The sequence below is a fragment of the Bacillus rossius genome, chromosome 1 (genome assembly GCF_032445375.1).
Source record: "Bacillus rossius redtenbacheri isolate Brsri chromosome 1, Brsri_v3, whole genome shotgun sequence".
NCBI classification, from domain to species: Eukaryota; Metazoa; Arthropoda; class Insecta; order Phasmatodea; family Bacillidae; genus Bacillus; species Bacillus rossius.
The window spans coordinates 48585537-48592655 of NC_086330.1; positions in this window are offsets into that span (position 1 = coordinate 48585537).

Genomic DNA, 7119 nt, shown 5'->3' on the forward strand with positions numbered 1-7119 from the left:
TCCTGTAACCAACCTGCTTGTAATTAATGCATGAAATTGCATCCCGCATGTCAGTGCCCAGGGTTTTCCCTGTGTCTATGCAGGTTTTACCTGGGCCCAACTTATCTAGTTTTAACTTAGAATATTCAGTGAGGGGAGTTAGTCATGGCTAAAACTTTGCCATGGCTGGCCAATCCCCTCCTAGCACATGATGCATGCTTCCTCTCCTGCATGGTTCATAACCTGCATGCCTAGAGCGTATAGGCTTCGGCCTGAGACGCACTTAGAGTCTTCCCTACCCAGACCCCTCCCAAACACTTAGTAATTATTTAGGTTAGGAAAAAAAAGAATATGGGGTATTAGTAGAGGCCCTTGAGCTGAGGTATGGTGACCGACACATGGGTGAGGTGTACAGAACAGCCCTGAAGACACGTCAACAGAGATCTTCGGAAACCCTCCAAGAGTTCGAAGCCGACATCGAGCGACTCGTGCACCTCGCTTACCCAGAAGCACCAACAGAGTTCCGCCAGCAGTTAGCCACCAGTGCTTTTATAAATGGGCTCCGATATGCGGAGGTTCAGCAAACTCTTCGTTTGGCCCGACACAAGAAGAGCTGCGAGGCCTTGGTTCATGTCCTGAAAATCGAGGCAGCACGTAGTGCCTCAAGAAACACAAGCATCAGGACAAGGAGAACTGGACTGGAGCCCTTCAATTCAGCAAATGCTAGAAACACCACTAATGAAGTTGATATTCTAAGGGCATTGAAGAAGCTGCTGAATTATAATCCAGCTAACCAGATTAAAATAGCAGGAGGACGTCCGCGGTGCTTCATCTGCAATGAACTAGGACACATCAAGTGGAACTGTCCGACATGCATGAAGACAACACAACAGGAAGAAAAACAAGATCAACAGGGAAACGAGCAATAGCTGGTATGAAGCTCTACAGGAAATGGTAACCCCTAGGGTTTTTCCTGTATTTGTATTTCGTAGAGGCCATGACAGTTTGCTGCTCAATGGATGGATCAATGACAGACAGTGTTTACTTACTGTTGACACAGGAGCATCGGCATCTATTATTCGCACAGATATTGTAAATAGAGAAAAACTGAAGAGAACACCCATTCCATACAGACTCTAAACAGCAACCGGCGACACCTCACCTGTGCATGAACAGTTGGATCTGGAATTAAGGATTGGAACTTGGACCTTATCACAGACCTTTCTTGTTGCTGATATCACCGATGAGGTAATATTAGGAGTAGACATCATGAATCGATATGGATTCGTTATTGACATGGAAGGATAGGTACTGTGTATTAAAGATGAAGAGGTGGCTTTGTTTACTCCCGACTAACTAGAAGTTCCTGTAATGCAAGTGGTAGTTAGCGAAACTGTTTCAATTCCAGCAAATCATGAGAAGATAATAGCAGCTATGATTACGGGAGACCCTAGGGGCAACATGAGCTACCTGATAGAGCCAGATATGAAGTTAGGATTCAAGACACTCCTGGTCGCTCGAAGCATTGAGGGATGCGGCGAGGTTGTACCAGTCAGGGTGGCCAACCTTGACTCTCGAACAAAGGTCATTAAACCAGGGGACCCAATAGCTAGCTGCGAACCAGTCTCTTGGGTAGGCCAATGCGAGTCTTCCTCACCTGTTAGACATGATGCGCAAACACTGAACCCGAATCTGGAGCAACTACTATGGCGATGCCAAAATAATCTGACAAATGGGGAAATAAAAGAAGTAGCAGCTTTTCTGGTAAACAAACAGGATGTATTTTCCTTAGGGGATACTGACCTTGGGAGAACAAGCCGGGTCTATCATCGCATTAACACAGGTGATGCAGAGCTGATCCGACAGGCACCTCAACAGCTGCCTCTAGCAAAACAGGAAGAGGCTGAGAAGTTGATCGCGGGTATGATTTGAAGGTGGTGGAATAGACCATCAGCAAGTCCTTGGGTTTCCCCAGTTGTTTTAGTGGCGAAGAAGGACAGACAACTGAGGTTTTGTGTGGACTACCGGAAGCTGAATGACATCACCAAAAAGGACAGCTACCCCCTCCCACGTATCGATGACACACTTAATACACTCTCTGGCACCAGATGGTTCTCTACATTGGACCTGAAGAGTGGTTACTGGCAAGTGGAGCTACACCCAGAGGATAAGGAGAAGACTGCTTTTACGACAGTTAGTGGTCTGTTCCAGTTCACTGTGTTACCATTCGGGTTTTGTAATGCCCCTGCAACTTTTGAGAGATTGATGGAGCTTGTCCTGCATGGCTTGACTTGGAAAACATGCCTAGTATGTCTGGACGACATTTTTGTAGTAGGTAATACAGTGAAGGAACATTTGCAAAATCTCCAAGATGTATTCGACAGGCTTCGCCATGCCCAACTTAAGTTAAGTCCTAAGAAGTGCTTCTTGTTCCAGCATGAGTAAAATTCCTTGGGCATATAGTATCGCAGGATGGAGTGCGATCAGGTCCTGAGAAAATCCGTTCTGTTATGGAGTGGACTCAACCTAAAAACAAGCATGAAGTAAGAAGTTTTCTGGGACTTTGTACTTACTACAGACAGTTTGTGCCCGGGTTCTCGACAATCGCAAAACCACTGCATCAGCTGACTGAGGAGAAGAGACAATTTATTTGGACCTCGGCATGCGAGACTGCATTTCAAGACCTCACGAAATCCCTGTGTTCTAGCCCCATACTTGCCTACTCCAATCTACATGGAGAGTATATCCTCGACACAGATGCAAGTGGAGGTGGTTTGGGCGCTGTCCTGTCCCAGGTTCAGGGTGGAAATGAACGAGTAATAGCATAATACAGCAAAGTTTTGTCTAAACCTGAACGCAACTATTGTCTCACAAGACGAGAACTCTTGGCTGTAGTAAAGTCTTTGCAACATTTCCACAAATATTTATATGGGAGAAAAAAATTTTTATACACTGACCATACTGATCTTAAGTGGCTACTACAGATCCAGAATCCAAAGAAACAAATTGCTAGGTGGATTGAACCAGTGGCGGACCTAGACTCTGCGGGGCCCTGGACAATTTATTTCAGCGGGGCCCTTGTATCTCGGAGGGAGGGGGGGTCCTTATCAGACTGGAGTATGGAATACCACTGGAGAAAGGGGGATGTGTGGTCACGCTCCCAGAAAATTTGAAAATTAAACTTTTGAGCCTATATGAAACCTAAATTTCGACGGCGGTAAAGAAATCTTCTGTTGTGGTAAATTGTAATTGGGTTAGTTTTATTAATGCATTCAATTTAATTCTGGTGAAATCAGGTCATTTTATAAGTCTATAAAAGCTGTCAATATTTTTAAAAGTGAAATCATTAAAAAAATATAAAAATCAAAAGCAAAATCAAAAACTATTTCCTTTTTTTCATTTACATACATACGATATTTTTTCACATAAAATACAATTATACAAAGAAGAAAAAGAAAAATACGAAAATAAATTTGAATTGTTTTTGTACAAATACTCAAATATATGCCACATGTAAATGAGGGTTAATTTATATACATAGCTGTTTAGGCTATATAAATATGTTAATTAATCGTAAAATATTTGGTACAAAATCACATGGGTGAATTTTTTTCCTTCACTTATGAAAAAAAAAATGGTTTTAGGGAAAAAAAACCCAACTACAACATTCCAAGGCAAAATATTACAACACCAACTCATCTCACAATACAAGCTCTTGTGAATTTTTGCTTTTACTGCATTTCATTAAAATGTAAACCTGCGACATTTTTTCCTGCTGAAGTCTTCTATGAGATCAGTGTAATCTAGACTTTGCCAACTCGTTTTCTATGGAGAGGAGGGCTAAAGATGATAGTCGATCTTGTGTGATGGAGTTTCTTAATATATAAGTCTTAATAAGCTTTAACTTGGAGAAACTCCTTTCTGCAGATGCTACTGTCACAGGAATTGTACCTATTATTCTCAATGCTACAAAAATGTTTGGGTAGGTATACATCTATCAAGCTATTTTGTACAATGTACTTTAGAACTGAAAATACATCGTCTTGTTCTCCATCGCAGACAAGGGCCAACATTTTTAATTCCTCATAGAGTTCCACAGCGTCAATATCACTTTTATATCTGGTGCTCAATGAAATTTGTAGCTCTTGACAATTATTCATCAGATCTTCATCACTCATGTTCTGTGGGCCCTTGATTTGATACATAAAGCCAAACTTGCTTTTATAGGTCTTCAAAGCTGCAAATCTTGGCTGACAGCTCATTCGTACTGAATCTACTACCACCAGAAAATAGTTTATTTTGAAATTATCTTCAGGTGGAAGCTCGGGAGCTTCATCTTCTCTTTCATAAAAGAACATTTTCTTTTTATACCGTCTTCTGCTGTTCTTAAACACGCTATTGATGCCAACTTCTTTTGCTACTTCTCTTGCTGTTACCAATGCAGTGTTGAAGCCACTGAGACGATATTTATCTAACCACTTAAAAAAATAAATGTTTCTAAGTGCTTAACTGCCACACCTAAAATGCACATTTATGTTTTGCCATACCTTACTTATGGTGTTTATTTTGACAAGAATATCGTACATCACAAGAGATGCAACAAACTCATACGTAGTAATTTCGTTTTCTAACGATTGACACTCACTTATTAAACCACAGTCTGTGTTACTCTTACGAAGACTTGACAAAGCATCACAAACATTGCTTAGCTGATACCTCGCAGCTTTTACAGATTCAATTCTGGACTCCCATCTGGTTTCGGAAAGAGGTTTGAGAGAAATGTTGACATACGACTTCAGAATACCCCATCGTTCACTTGAGCAAGAGAAAACTGTGTACAGTCTTCGCAAAAGACCAAAAAATATCTGTGCTTGAGCACAAGATGAAGCAGCGTATCCCAATACTAAGTTCCATCTGTGGCTTCCACATGGTACAAAGAATGCAAGAGGATTAATGTTGAGTAGCCTTCTTTGTATACCGCTCTTTTCCCCACACATGTTAGCACCATTGTCATGGCCTTGACCCCTACAGTTGACAATGGACAAGCCTAACTCCTCCAATTTGTTTATTATGTAATCGGCCAGCTTTTCACCAGTAGTTTTTCTACAGCTACAAATTCTACTAAATTTTCCTCAATTTCTGCAATGTCTTGGTTTGTTATTCTTAGAATTATTGACAATTGTTCAGTCCGAGCTATATATCGAGTGCAGTCCAAAATGATTGCAAAGTACTTATTCTTTAATACTTTATCTATTATTTTAGCTCTAACATGATTGGCCATTATGTCGATAAATTCATTCTGAATAGTTTTACTCAGGTAGTTTTTTCTGGCAAATGTCTTGTTTATAGTTTGGTGCAAGTGCTCTCGCAATGTTGGTTTAAATCGTGCAATCAAATCAACCAAATCCAAAAAAAATCCACTGTTATTCGAATTGGACAACCTCTCTTCATGCCCTCTGAAAGCCAACTTATGATTAGCCAAAAACTGTACAATGGCTAATAGCCTTTCTAAAATGTCTCTCCGGCATTGTTGTTCAGCTCGAATCTTGGCCTGGGTTTGTGAATGAATAGTTTTTTTTCACAAGAAAGGCCGTTTTTTAAACTAAGCCATTTTACCATGCATTCTTTGTGACACGTGCTCTTTTCGTGAGACTTGAGCACCTCGGATAGATGCTTCCAGTCACTCATACCTTCATTAGATCCAAGGGCACTGTTGGGATTAGGTCTTAGAGAGAATAAACGACATGCAAAACAGTAAACAGCATCTTTTGACTCGGAATAAACTAACCATCGCCTATCTTGCCTTCACCATTTATAAGTATTTTTATATAATTTGTGTCTGTAAAATGTCAACCACTTTCATTTTTGGGGTAAGATTTATTGTATACCCTCACAGGGCCGTTTTGAACTATACTAGTTATTTGTAAGACACTTAATTGTTTAGGCCATAAAAAAGGGTCACTCACAGTTACATTGGTAGCAGGGGCGCAACAACTAAATTCCTAAAAAGGGGGGGGGGGCAATATACCTTTTTATACAGAATCATCGATCCCCCCTATTGAAGCGGGGGGTCGGGGGTCCTCCCCCGGGAAAATTTGTATTTCAAGGTGGAAAATGGTGCTATTTAAGCAGTTTTATTATCTAAAAATTGATTACACAGCACTTTCTTTGCCCCCTTTGGCCCCCACTTCAAGGTTTCAGAAGGGGGGCAAAATACCCTTGCCCCCCCTGTTGTTGCGCCCCTGATTGGTAGGTAAGGTATCGATTTCCTCACGGATGTCGAAGACCGCATCGTTATCCTCTAATGGCACATGTACAGATTATGATGACATCGACTCAGGATACATCACCTCGTTGCTTCCGAAAGGTGTATCACTGTGGCTACTGAGTCCTACCTCTGCAGCGACAGTAACTTCTTCCTCTGCCATCGTTGAATCTCGCACGCACAGATGTTCAGATGACGCAGACATACACTCGGAACACAACACTTCATTGTTTTTCAGGGGAGATTCACTTTGGCTACTGGGTATTTTTATGTCTTGGTATTGAATCTTGAACGCACAACTGTTCGTTATCAACAGTAATTTTATCAGTCTTTAAATATGTTGTTAAAGAACCACTTAATTTTTTTTTTCAAGTTATTTGCGTTTTATTTTTTTTTATTTTTCCGTTTGGAAAGGCCAGAATCATATTTCCTACCAAAGTCACGATCACGAGAGGTCATTGTATATTAATCTGACTGAAACTAACAAATAAAAATTTCAGCCTTGATAATGAAACTGTCTAATTAAAAATAACTAGCCCTATTAATAAATATCATTGAAAGTAGTTACAACAAAATAACAGGACGAACGAATAGAGATGACTTAATATTTCCACTGATCTGGCGACACTGCAGTAACAACATCGGTCTGTAACGTGTACGTTCACACCCCTTCCACTTTTGAATATCGTAAAAGGGAAGGGAAGGCTAATAGCAGCCGCTGACTACAGTCACGTAAATTGAGAATGTTGAAAGGAAGTTTAGGGTATACATAGCATCCTATACTTTCAATTCCTTTGATAACTGGCAGCAGTAATATAAACATAAAACAAAAAAAAAAAAGCACAACTGTGTGTACTTTTCACCACCCTTCCCCA